At 44.7% G+C, this 13706-nt stretch overlaps 1 protein-coding gene across 3 annotated transcripts in view; it reads left to right on the top strand.

The window, feature by feature from the left end:
• The window catches only part of LOC137351426 (zinc finger protein 229-like), a 60076-nt gene that overhangs the window by 40592 nt on the left and 5778 nt on the right, over nt 1-13706 (top strand). Inside the window, exon 1 of one of the 3 annotated variants that reach the window (XM_068015872.1) lies at nt 823-943. The exons of the other annotated variants lie outside the window; for them this stretch is intronic. The gene's annotated coding sequence lies outside the window, so the exon portion shown is untranslated. Of the gene's footprint in view, nt 1-822; nt 944-13706 lie in introns of those variants that run through there. 3 annotated transcript variants of the gene reach the window in all.

The raw sequence follows: 13706 nt of genomic DNA, 5'->3' as shown, positions 1-13706 counted from the left end.
CTCTCCTTGTAATTTTTCTTAATTTAGTTATGGGATGAGGGTGTCATCAGTAAGGCCAACATTTATCGCCCATCCCTAATTGCCCTTAAGAAGCTGTTATGAGTAAATGGCTTGGATTTATTATTCCTAGTTTCAGATATTTAAGGAAATGGGGAATGAGGGCAGCTCTTAAAGAGACAGACATGGTTTCCACTCACGATAGTTAAAGGGACCATGTTTTCCTGACCTGAAATGTAGCATCAGGTAACATCGGGTTCCGATGTTAGATGCCCAGGGGTCTTAAGGCCTGGAGACTCGGTGTCTGTAATATTGGCCACTTGTGTGAGACACTGGAGGGTAACTGTAGAAATAAATCCAGTCAAAGTCAGCACCTTCAGGGGAGGAGAGAGAGAGAGAAAGTGGGGTGGTGGGGGGGAAACCAGTGAGTGTAGAACTGAACCCAGACAGAGTCAGCACCTTCAGGAGAGGAGAGGGAGAGGGAACCAGTAAGTCATTATGAATTTGAAATGAAAAAATAACAGTTGGTGCAGAAATATCTAAACAAGTACAAAACAGCAATACAATCCAAAAACAACTGATAAGGAGGAATGAGTCAGACCCCACATGACAGATAAACAGAGAACAATGTATTTTAAAAACTGCTTTGACAGTTAGAAACCATTGCAAAAAAACAGGACATGTCTGAGCAGGAAAGAGGAAGATAGTTGAGTGGCTGCAGCTGGTTTAACACAATCTCAGGAAATGCATGTCCCAACAAGCTGTACAATTGGTTGATTGAAAAGAAACTCGGCCCCCAACTTTGCCACAACTAGCAAGAACCATATGGAAACAGGACACTGCGGGAGGTCCCAGCTCTCTAGAATTCTAGCAATTCTTTTAAAAGGTACCTGGAGATATACCTGAGGTGCTGTAACCTGCAGGGCTATGGACCAGCTGCTGGAAGGTAGGATTAGTTTGGCTGGATAGCTTATTTGGACGGCACAGACACGATGGGCTGAATGGCCTCCTTCTGTGCTGTACTTTTTCTATGATTCTATGGTTCTAATTGTAAGTATCGTTGAATAATGTTGCATAGAAGGAGGCCATTTGGCCCATTGAGTATGTGCCAACTCTTTTGAAGAACAAATCCAGTTTGTTCCACACCCACCTGCAATTTCTTTCTGCTTCAAGTATTATCCAGTTCCCTTTTTGCAGGCAATTATTGAATCTGTATCCACCACCGTATCAGGCTGTGCATTGCAAATCCTAACTAAATTATACCGTTTAGCTTGTATTGTCTATCCTCATTCTTCCTACTAAAATACATCACCTCATTTTTCTAAGTTTAATTCCATCTGGTATATCCCCACCCATTCCACTAGCCTGTCTATGTCCTCTTGAAAGAGAGACTTGCATTTATATAGCACTTGCCACAACCACTGGAGTCTCAAAGCACTTTACAGCCAATGAAGCCCTTTTGAAGTGTAGGTGCTGTTGTAATGTAAGGAACATGAAATCTATGACTATCTTCCCCTTTGTTTACCACAGTCCCAAGTATTATGTCGTCTGCAAATTTTGAAATTGTGTCCTGTACTCTCCTGTCCAAGTCATTAAGGTAAATCAAGACAGCAGTGATGCTGGTACTGAAGCCTGGGGAACTTCACTGTCTCCCTCATTCCCATCTGAAAAACAACCATTCATCACAACTCTGTGTTTTCTATCCCTTAGCCACAGTTGTATTCCTCCTGTTACTGCACCTTTTATTCCATGGGCTTCAATTTTGCTAACAAGCTGAATAAGTAGTACATTATCAAACGTCCAGACACTGCACTGCCCTCATCCACCCTATCTCCCGATGTGGGAGGCATGATTGGGAAATTTGCTGATGACACAAAAATTGGTCGTGTAGTTGATAGTGAAGAGGATAGCTGTACACTCCAGAATTATATCAATGGTTTCGTTGAGGGCTGCGTTTGCTGACAACACAACCACTAGGTGGCGCTGCACTGGCACATGCACAAATGCAGCCTGTGCCACTAAAACGTCACAGTCTGCAACATTCAGGCAGCTGCCAAGACTAAAGATGGCGCTGCTCAAATAATCACACAAAGGCAAAGTAAACACATGGCAGCACACAATGGCCAGACAGAGGGGGAGAGCGCGAGCAGGCGGGCGGGAGGAGAGAGCAGGCAGGCAGGGGTGGGGGTGGAGAGCGAGCAGGGTGGGGGAGAGCGAGCAGGGTAGGGGGGGAGGGGAAGACCGCACCCACCGCCACCAAGGTCTATGACGTCATCTGCGCATGCGCCAACCAGTCCTGGCAATCTGGAACGCAGCGCACGCGCAGAGAGTAGGAGCCCGTTTGCGCATGTGCACATCTTGGCGCAGTCTGATGATGTCAGCGGCCGGCTGCGTTGTCAAGAATCACTTTGTTGATTGAGTGGGCGGAAAAGTGGCAAATGGAATTCAATCCAGAGAAGTGTGAGGTAATGCACTTGGGGAGGACAAATAAAGCGAGGGAATACACAATAAACGGGAGGATATTGAGAGGGGCAGAAGAAGTGAGAGACCTTGGAGTGCATGTCCACAGGTCTCTGAAGGTGGCAGGCCAGGTAGATAGAGTGGTGAAGAAGGCATATGGAATGCTTTCCTTTATTGGCCGAGGTATAGAATACAAAAACAGGGTTGTAATGCTGGAACAAGAAACTCAACACGATCCAGGACAAAGCACCTGCTGGATTGGCACCCCATCCACAAATATTCACTTCCTCCACCACCGACACACAGTGGCAGCAGTGTGTACCATCTACAAGATGCACTGCAGCAACGCACCAAGGCTCCTTAGACAGCACCTTCCAAACCCGTGACCTCTAACAACTAGAAGGACGAGGGCAGCAAATGCATGGGAACACCAACACCTGCAAGTTACCCTCCAAGTCACACCATCCTGACTTGGAACTATATCACTGTTCCTTCACTGTCACTGGGTCAAAATGCTGGAACTCCCTTCCTAACAGCACTGTGGGTGTCCCTACCTCACATGGACTGCAGCGGTTCAAGAAGGCAGCTCACCACCACCTTCTCAAAGGCAATTAGGGATGGGCAATAAATACTGACCTAGCCAGTGACGCCCACATCCCATGAATGAATTAAAAAAACTGTATTAAACACTGGTTAGGCCACAGCTGGAGTATTGCACACAGTTCTGGTCGCCACATTACAGGAAGGACATAATTGCTCTGGAGAGAGTGCAGAGGAGATTTACAAGAATGTTGCCAGGGCTTGAAAGTTGCAGCTATGAAGAACGATTGGATAGGCTAACGTTGTTTTCCTTAGAACAGAGGAGGCTGAGGGGTGACTTAATTGAGGTATACAAAATTATGAGGGGCCTAGATAGAGTAGACAGGAAGGACCTGTTCCCTCTAGCAGAGAGGTCAATTACCAGTGGGCAGAGATTTAAGGTGATTGGTAGAAGGATTAGAGGGGACATGAGGAAAAACCTTTTCACCCAGATGGTGGTGGGTGTCTGGAATTCACTGCCAGGAATAGTGGTGGAGGAAGTTCCTTATTCTTTTAAGAGGTGCCTGGACATGCACCCGAAGTGCTGTAACCTGCCAGGTTATGGACCAGGTGCTGAAAGCTGGAATTAGATTGGGCAGCTGGTTTTTTTGGCCAGCATGGACACAACGGGCTGAATGGCCTCCTTCTGTGCTGTAATTTTTCAATGATTCTATCTGTTACCCTGCTGAAGGTTGTAGGCTCAGAGAATGGGGCCTCTAGGACTGAACTATAAGAAAGCTGGGTTTCAATATCCTGTCAAGTATATAGTGAGGAACCAGAGGAGTCCTTACTAAGGAACTGTCTGGGGTTTTTCCTGCCAGCGTAGGTTGATTGATGAATGATTCCTGACTCCCCAAACTATTTTACACTGAACCCAGTTTGGAACAGGATAAATTCAGTTTATTAAATCTCAGTCTGATTCCTCTCAAGCTGCAGAGTGAGTAAATTAACTTTTCCTTGAGAAATCACCAAGGAAGAAACCAAACCAGACCACAACACAAGCCCTAAACACTTTATTGGTTACAACTCATAATTTATGATCACGTTTGGGCACATGGACGGTTTATAGACATGTATAAAAGTAATGGAAGTTATACAGCACCTTATAGATATGTATAAATGTTTGAGAGTTCTCGCAGTTTATAGAAATGTATAAGTGCAGTGAGAGTTTAAACAACAGTGCAACAGTGTACAGACATGTATAAATGTAATCAGAGTGTTCCAGCAGTTGAGCAGCAAATCACTAATGGACAGCTATTTCACAAAACGAGTAGTAAGCGTTAAACGTTAGTGATTCACTGTAAATCAACTTTAATGGAGGCTGAATATTAATTACACCGGGACCAGAGTCTGAGGTTAGAAGTTGGTCAGATTAAGAATAACTCCTTTGACAGCTGGCAAGTTAACAGCTTTGAACAGCTCGTCTATCAAATAGTTCAAGTCTACTTGTGATTATCTATATTCAATGTTTACACAGCCTCTTCCTAGAGTTACAGAGCAGAATTTCTCCTGTCAGTATAGAGCTGGAGGATGGGGCTGTGATCAGTTTATTATTCATTTCTTGTTCAATACTTTGGGGTTAAATTGAAAAACAGGTTTGCAAGTGTGATGCTCTATTCATGCATCAAAGGTGAAAGAGGTACCGTAGAGCACAAGTTAAGCTCAGTAAGGGTTATTGATATTAGAAACCAACATTTCATGACCTCAGGGTATCCTAAAGTATTTTTAAGACATAGTGACCATTGTAAAGTAGGAAACACGGCAGCTGTGCAAAGCAAGCTCCGACAAACAGCAATGTGATAATGATATAATCTACTTCTATTCAGGACTGAACCATATTCATTCTGACAGTTGGGATTTGTTTCTGATGCTAGTGGATTCAATAACTAGGCTGGAGTTTAATTTTCAGCATACTTATCAAATAAATCTGTTTTGAGTCAAACACAGAGTGTCAATTTCCAGATTTCTCTAAGAGGAGACTAATTGATGTCCTGTTAGCACTTGTTCTATTTTTGGGCCTTTTCTCCTTTCTCACGAGAGATACTGTAGATTATTTCAGTTCTCATACCTTCGGTTACTCTCATGGACAAGTCCCAGCTCCCCATACCTTCCAGAGTGCCTCACCTAGTCTTGGGATCCAGGGAAGGTATTGGTTACAACACCCGGGATCACTAAACACAAAACCTAGTCTGTTAATTGCTTTGAGCTACTGGATGTGGCGTGTGTCCCACAGCATCTCTCTCACCTTCGATGTGTGAATAGAACACCACGCCTGCAAACCTGATTTAAATTTAAATTCACTCAGCCAGTTTATTTAATGAAAGTAAAACAGATCATGGCCCCAACAATCCAGCCCTATAATCACTTGAGGCACTCCATCGTCTAACGTCTCGAGTGGACCAAATAAAGACAGATCCCCATTCCTAGAACCCCTTGTAAATAAGTTTCAAACCCTGACCAGTTCCTTCTTTACAATAGAATTCTGGTTCCCTAAGGGAGTTGAGACTGGTCAAAAACCGCTTCTTGGAAATTTGAGACAGAATTATTTTCTTTTTGTGGAGTTTCAGGCTGAGAAGTTCCTCCTCACATTTAGCACATTAGACCAGACAGGTTGGGGCCTGAGGTACGAGATAGTAACTGAAAAGTGGGGGCAAGTGTGTGACATCACGCAGGGCATGGATATTTCTGTTTCTGTGTAATTTATTGATTCATTTTGTTTGTTATACCTTGAACCCAATCTTGATATGATGTTATAAAAAATAATCAGTTCACAAAATTTGGGTTTTCAATGCCGGTGTGCTTACCCAGAATTCCCGTGCAGCAGACGCGCCTTATGACAAACACCAACATAATCGCTAAACCCAACCACTAACTCTAACACCCTAACACGGGGAGGCAGTGGCGTACTGGTATTGTCACTGGACTAGTAACCCAGAAACCCAGTTATTGCTCTGGGGACATGGGTTTGAATCCCACCACAGCAGAAGGTGGAATTTGAATTCAATTAATAAATTTGGAATTTAAAGCTAGTCTAATGATGGCCATGAAACCATTGTCGATTGTTGCAAAAACCCATCTGGTTCACTAATGTCCTTTTGGGAAGGAAGTCTGCTGTCCTTACCTGGTCTGGCCTACATGTGACTCCAGATCCACAGCAATGTGGTTGACTCTTACATGCCCTCGAAGTGGCCTAGCAAGCCACTCAGTTCAAGGGCAATTAGGGATGGGCAATAAATGCTGGCCTGGCCTGCGACGCCCACATCCCATGAATGAATTAATAAAAAAGCCGAAACGCCGACATAATCGCTAAACCCAACCACTAACTCTAACACCCTAACCCGAAACGCCGACATAACCCCTAACTTTAATAATAATAAAATCACAAAATACTGCAGATGCTGTAAATCTGAAATAAAAACAAGAAGTGCTAGAAGTTCTCAGCAGGTCTGGCAGCATCTACTTTACCCTAACTTTAATACCCTGACCCAAAACACTAACATAATCCCTAACCCCAGTCCCTAACTCTAACATCCTAAACATGGTCCTAATGTTTGTCACTGATCCCTAACGTGCCCTTTTCCCCCAAAATATACTTTATTCATAAAATTTGTAAAAATATATTACAGAACAATTCAAATTTTACATTTCATTTAATGCCATTCAGATCCGTTTCTTTCAATACACTACATGAGGTGCCTCACTACCGTCGCCATTTCAGGTTATGTTTACAATGTACCTTTGTATCACACCAACAAAACATTCTCTGGTGCATCTGGCCCAAGAAGGTTTTACACGGGTTCCAGCCCCTTGGTATACTATGGTGGGAGAACCTTAAACAGTGGCCTTTCCCCATTGAGCCTTTGTGGCAGCTGCCCCAAGCTTTAGTGCATCCCTCAGCAGGTAGTCCTGGACCTTGGACTGTGCCAGTCTGCAGCACTTGGTCGTGAACAGCTCTTTGCACTGGAATGCCAGCAAGTTTCGGGCAGACCAAATAGTCTCTTTCACCAAGTTGATGGTCCTCCAGCAGCAGTTGAGTGTCCCTGGGAACAGCCCATGGAGCACAGAGACCTGCATTATGGACCTGCTCAGAATGAACCGCGACAAAAACCAATGCATTTCTTTCCAGACTTGCTTTGCAAAGGCACATTCCAGAAAGAGGTAGGCAACGGTCTGTTCCCCACCACAGCTGCCTTGGGGCCAGTGTGCAGAGGCAGAGAGACTCTGGGTGTGCAGGAAGGATCTGACGGGAAGGGCCCTTCTCACCACCAGCCAAGCTATATCTTGGTGCTTGTTTGAACGTTCTGGCAATGAGGCATTCTGCCAAATCAGTTTGACAGTCTGTTCAGGAAACCATCCGACAGGATCCACCATCTCCTTTTCCTGCAGGGCCTCGAGGGCGTTACATGTGGACCACGGCCTGATGGACTAGTGGTCAAAGGTGCTTTTTACACAAACATTTCCACGAGGGTCAGATGATACCACATTGCCACAGAACGCTCCATTCAGTTGGACAATGTGGCCAGACCAATCCTTCATAACACCAGGGACAGATAGAACCTTCGCATGTTGTGACACTTGATGTTTGTCTATCGCTTCTCTTCGCCCCCCACCCCACCCCTTCACTCCAGCGTGCTTGCCAACCCACCCACCCCCCACCCCCTGCCAGTCGCGACTGGTCTTGCCCCCTATGCTTGCTGCTCACTACCCCACTTGCGCTGGCTGCTCCCCGCTCAAATGCACCCTTGCTGTTCACTCCCCCACTCGCTGCTCCTTCACCACTCGCCACTCACTTCCCCACTCTCAGAATCACAGAATTGTTACAGCACAGAAGGAGGCCATTCGGCCCATCGTGTCCGCACCGGCTCTCTGAAAGAACAATTCACTCAGGTCCATTCCCCTGCCCTCTCCCCATAATCCTGCACATTCTTCCTTTTCATTAACTGTCTAATTCCCTTTTGAATGCTTCAATTGAACCTGCCTCCACCACTTTCTCAGGCAGTGCATTCCAGACCTTAACCACTTGCTGCGTGAAAAAGTTTTTCCTCATGTCACTTTTGCTTCTCTTACCTAATACTTTAAATCTGTGCCCTCTCGTTCTCGATCCTTTCACGAGTGGGAACAGTTTCTCTCTATCTATTCTGTCCAGATCCTTCATGATTTTGAAAACCTCTATCAAATCACCTCTCCGCCTTCTCTTCAAGGAAAACAGTCCTAACTTCTCCAATCTATCTTCATAACTGAAATTCCTCATCCCTGGAAACATTCTCGTGAATCTCTCCTGTACTCTCTCCAATACCCTCACATCTTTCAAGTGCGGCGCCCAGAATTGGACACAATACTCCAGTTGAGGCCAAACTAGTGTCTTATACAAGTTCAACATAACTTCCTTGCTCTTATACTCTATGCCCCTATTAGTAAAGCTCAGGATACTGCATGCTTTATTAACTGCTCTCTCAACCTGTCCTGCCACCTTCAATGACTTGTGCACATATACACCCGGGTCCCTCTGCTGCTGCACCCCCTTTAGAATTGTACCCTTTATTCTATATTGTCTCTCCATGTTCTACCTACCAAAATGAATCACTTCACATTTCTCTGCATTGAACTTCATCTGCCACCTGTCTGCCCATTCCACCAACTTGTCTATGTCCTTTTCAAGTTCTACACTATCCTCCTCACAGTTCACAATGCTTCCAAGTTTCCTATCATCTGCAAACTTTGAAATTGTACCCTGTACACCAAGGTCTAGGTCATTAACATATATCAGGAAAAGCAAGGGTCCCAACACTGATCCCTGGAGAACTCCACTGCAAACCTTCCTCCAGTCCGAAAAACATCCATTAACACTACTCTTTGTTGGCCTTCATAGTGAGAGGATTCGAGTACAGGAGCACGGATGTCTTGCTGCAATTATACAGGGCCTTGGTGAGGCCACACCTGGAATATTGTGTGCAGTTTTGGTCTCCTTCTGAGGAAGGATGCTGTTGCTATAGAGGGAGTGCAGCGAAGGTTTACCAGACTGATTCCCGGGATGGCGGGACTGAGGTATAAGGAGAGATTGAGTCGGTTAGGATTATATTCGCTGGGGTTCAGAAGAGTGAGGTGGGATCTCATAGAAACCTATAAAATTCTAACAGGACTGGACAGGGTAGATGCAGGAAGGATGTTCCCGATGGTGGGGGAGTCCAGAACCAGGGGTCATAGTCTAAGGATATGCGGTAAACTATTCAGGACGGAGATGAGGAGAAATGTCTTCACCCAGAGAGTGGTGAGCCTGTGAAATTCTCTACCACAGAAAGCAGTTGAGGCCAAAACATTGTATGTTTTCAAGAAGGAGTTAGATATACCTCTTGGGGAGAAAGGGATCAAAGGATATGGGGGGAAAGCGGGAACAGGTTACTGAGTTGGATGATCAGCCATGATCATAATGAATGGCGGAGCAGGATCGAAGGGCCAAAGGGCCTACTCCTGCTCCTATTTTCAATGTTTTTATCTCTCCTGTCACTCAGTCAGTTTCGTATCCATGTTGTTACCGTCCCTTTTATTCCATGAGCTACAAGTTTGCTCACAAGTCTGTTGTGTGGCGGTGAATCAAATGCCTTTTGAACGACCATGTACTGCATATCAACAGCATTGTCCTCATCAACCCTCTCTGTTACCTCCTCAAAAAGCTCCAGCAAGTTAGTTAAACATGATTTTCCCTTAAGAAATCCATGCTGGATTTCCTTAATTAACTCGAATTTGTTAATATGACTATTGATTTTGTCCCGAATTATTTTTTCTAGAAGTTTTCCCACCACCAAAGTTAAATTGACTGGCCTGTAGTTGCTGGGCTTATCTTTACGCCCTTTTTTGAACAACGGTGTCTCATTGCTCCTTCACCGTTCACCACTCACTCCCCACTTGCTGCTCCTTCACCCTCGCCATTTGCTTCCCCGTTGCCACTCGCTTAGCATTCGTCGCTGTGCTGACCCCCCTCACTGCTTGCCTTCCCGCTTTGATGTTAGTACGTGGTGACGTCAGGGTGCATGCGCGGAATAATGCTGGCAGGATGACATGAGTGATCAGGAGCATTATGTGAGCTACTAAAAGGCAGACGCGAGCTACCAGTAGCTCATGATCTGTGTGTTGGTGACATCTGGTCTAAAGGAGGTGTAAATAAATAGTAGGACAACTGATGCTGTCTGTAGAGATGGGAGCAGTGGTTCTGATCTGAAATTGTTGAACTCGTTGTTGAGTTTGGAAAACTGAAGTTACAAATGGCTTTTCCTCGGTTTCTGCTGAGCTTCATTGGAACACTGTAGGAGGCCAAAGACAGAGTGGGAGTTGAACAAAGAATTAAGATGACAGGTGACCAGAAGCTCAATGTCATGCTTGCGAACTGAATGTGAGTGTTCCACAAAGCAGCCACCCAATCTGCATTTGGTTTCCCCAGTGTAGAAGAAACTGCATCGTGAACAGTGAATACAGTATGCTAAATTGAAAGAAGTACGAGTAAATTGTTGTTTGATCTTGAGGGAGTGTTTGGGGCCTTGATCAGTCAGAAGGGAGGAGGTAAAAGGGCAGGTGTTACTTCTTTTGTGCATGCATGGGAAGCAGAAGGGGTGTTGGATGTGAGATGTGGGACCATTCCCTCCGCGACACCTTGGTCCAAACCTCTGTCATGTCCAACATCCCACTTTAAAGTCCCACTCCTTTTACTGATTGAGGAGCCATTTCAGTGGACACCTGGTTCCAAATGGGGTCATTTCATTGAATTATATCGGGGAACAATAATCTGCTATAACCCACCCACTTTGAAATGGATTTATTTTTTCCAGATATTTTTGATTTTTTGCCAACACAGTAATAGCATCTGGTTACACTACAATTGCCACATCTAAATATGTATCTGTTCATCCATCTGTCAGTCTGTATGTCTGTCTGCTTGTCTGTGTGTCCATCTTCTGTCTGTCTGACTCTCTAATTATCATATACCTGTTTATTGATCTATTTGTCGGTTTGCCTATCTATGTATCTGTGTCTTATGGTCTGACTGCCTGACTATGTGTCCGTCATCTGACTGCCTGTCTCTCTGTTTATCTGTCTGTTAACCTATCTATCTATCTATCTGTCTGTCTATTTATCTATCTATGCTGCACTTCTCCTTTGGACTACACAGTAATATTAGGCAACAAAATACTATGATACTGAGAGTTCACTGTCATGTTCTCACCTGTGCTGGAAAAACTGCAGTTTAAGTATACACTCTTGCCCTACATACTCTACTGTGTAGATTTGAAAGCTGAAGGAAATTCATTACTCAGGGTTCAGCTCTCAGCGACAATTCCGCACCCACTTTCATTACCTGATAGCAGCGGGACTGGAACAAAACCAATTCCACACACAAAACTGGAGACTGGGTTTTCTGTTTTGGTTCCTTTCAATTTTTCCCATTCCCAACTGGTAATATTTTCCAAAACTTCATCTCAATCCTCCACCTTACATCATATCCAGGGATGAGGAAATTCTGTTATGTGGAGAGACTCTAGAGGTCAGAGTGGTTCTCTTTAGAGCAAAGAAGATGAAGCGAACATTTAATAGAGGGGTTCAAAATTGTGGGTGGAGGGGGGGGGGGTGCGTGGAGAGGAGCAGCATGATAGAGCAAAACAGAAGAAACTGTTTCCACTGACAAGAGGGTCGATAACCAGAGGACACAGATGTAAGATAATTGGTTAAAATGAAGCCAGGGAGGGGGAAGTGGGCTGAGCAGATTTGGTTTTTTACTCTGTGAGTTGTTATGATCTGGAATGAACTGCTTGAAAGGGTGGTGAAAGCAGATTCAACAGTAACTTTCAAATGGGAGGTGTAAAAGAAAAACATTGCAGGGCAATGGAGAAAGAGGAGAGGAGTGGGATTCATTGGAATGCTCTTTCAAAGAGCTAGCACAAACAATGGGCTGAATGGCCTCCTTCTTTGCTGTGTGATTCTATAATTCTAATTCGCATCATTGACAGCAGCAACAACCTACCCACAGTAAGCATTTCCCCACCTCTCCCATGTACCTACCATTGCCTCAATGACAGTAACCTTCTATGATCCTCCCCCCAGATTGTCCTTTTGAGCTCTAATCAGGTAATGCTAAACACTCAGGTGGGAAAGACAAAAAAATTACAACAATGTGCTTCAAACAAAGCTGAATTATTTGACATTTTTCCAGAATAGTGAACTCCAGCCCAGTTATATAGGTTATTAACATCAGCAACAAATCCTGACTGTCAGAATAAATATGGTTCAGTCCTGGATGTGATTCACAACAGCAAAATCCAAGCCTTGCAATCATTTGTGAACTTTATTAAACTTTACCAGGTACTCTGTGTGCTTAACTAACCAGTGAACCCTGAATAGCAGTTTAGTACGCCGGTCAATCGACTTTTCCATGTACCACTCGCATTACAATATTCCAGGTATAGAATCTTCAGGCGTGATAGGGAAGGGGATAAAAGAGGAGGTGGCATTGCACTGTTGATCAAGGAGGCAATTACTGCAGTAAGGAGGGATGATATCTTAGAAGGTTCCTCAAATGAGGCCATATGGGTAGAACTTAAGAACAAAAGGGGGGGCAATCACTTGGCTGGGCGTGTACTACAGGCCTCCAAACAGACAGGGAGATATAGAGGAACAGATGTGTAGGCAAATCTCCGAGAGATGTAAAATTAATAGGGTAATAATAGGAGGGAATTTCAACTTGCCTAATATCACCACTGACCACCTCCAGGCGCGTATCCATTGTCTCTCGAGATAAGGAGGCCCAAAAGAAAAAGACTTTGTGCAAAAGGCTTAAAGGGGGAGGAATTCTTGAAATGCATACAGGAGAGCTTTTTGAGCCAATACGTAGAAATTCCTACAAGAGAAACATACATAGAAACATAGAGAGATACAGCACTGAAACAGGCCCTTCAGCCCACTGAATCTGTGCCGACAAACAACCACCCATTTATACTAATCCTACATTAAACCCATATTCCCTACACATCCCCACCATTCTCCTACCACCTACCTACACTAGGAACAATTTACAATGACCAATTTACCTATCAACCTGCAAGTCTTTGGCTGTGGGAGGAAACCGGAGCATCTGGCAGAAACCCATGTGGTCACAGGGAGAACTTGCAAACTCCGCACAGGCAGTACCCAGAACCGAACCCAGGTTGTTGGAGCTGTGAGGCTGTAGTGCTAACCACTGTGCCGCCCAAGTGGAGATTAATCCTGTCCCTTGGGCAGTACTGGACCTAATCCTAGGGAATGAAGCTGGACAAGTGGTAGAAGTATCAGTGGGGGAGCATTTCGGGGATCGTGACCATAACTCTCTAAGATTTAAGGTAGTTATGGAAAAGGACAAAGGCGGGTCAGAAATAAAGGTACTGAATTGGGGGAAGGCCAATTTCAATTTGATAAAACAGGATCTGGCCAAAGTGGACTGGGAGCAGCTACTTGTAGGAAAGTCTACATCAGGCCAGGGGGAGTCATTCAAAGAGGAAATAGTGAGGTTTCAGAGCCAACATGTATCCGTTAAGGTGAAGGATAGGACCATCAAGTCCAGGGAACCCTGGATGTCAAGGGATATGGAGTATTGGTTCAGGGGGAAAAAACATAGGTGGGCAAGAAATCTTTACATCCTCATTGGCTAC

This window comes from Heterodontus francisci, chromosome 36 (assembly GCF_036365525.1).
Source record: "Heterodontus francisci isolate sHetFra1 chromosome 36, sHetFra1.hap1, whole genome shotgun sequence".
NCBI lineage: Eukaryota > Metazoa > Chordata > Chondrichthyes > Heterodontiformes > Heterodontidae > Heterodontus > Heterodontus francisci.
Note: the sequence above shows the minus strand (reverse complement) of the source record. Positions and strands in the feature narration are given on the sequence as shown.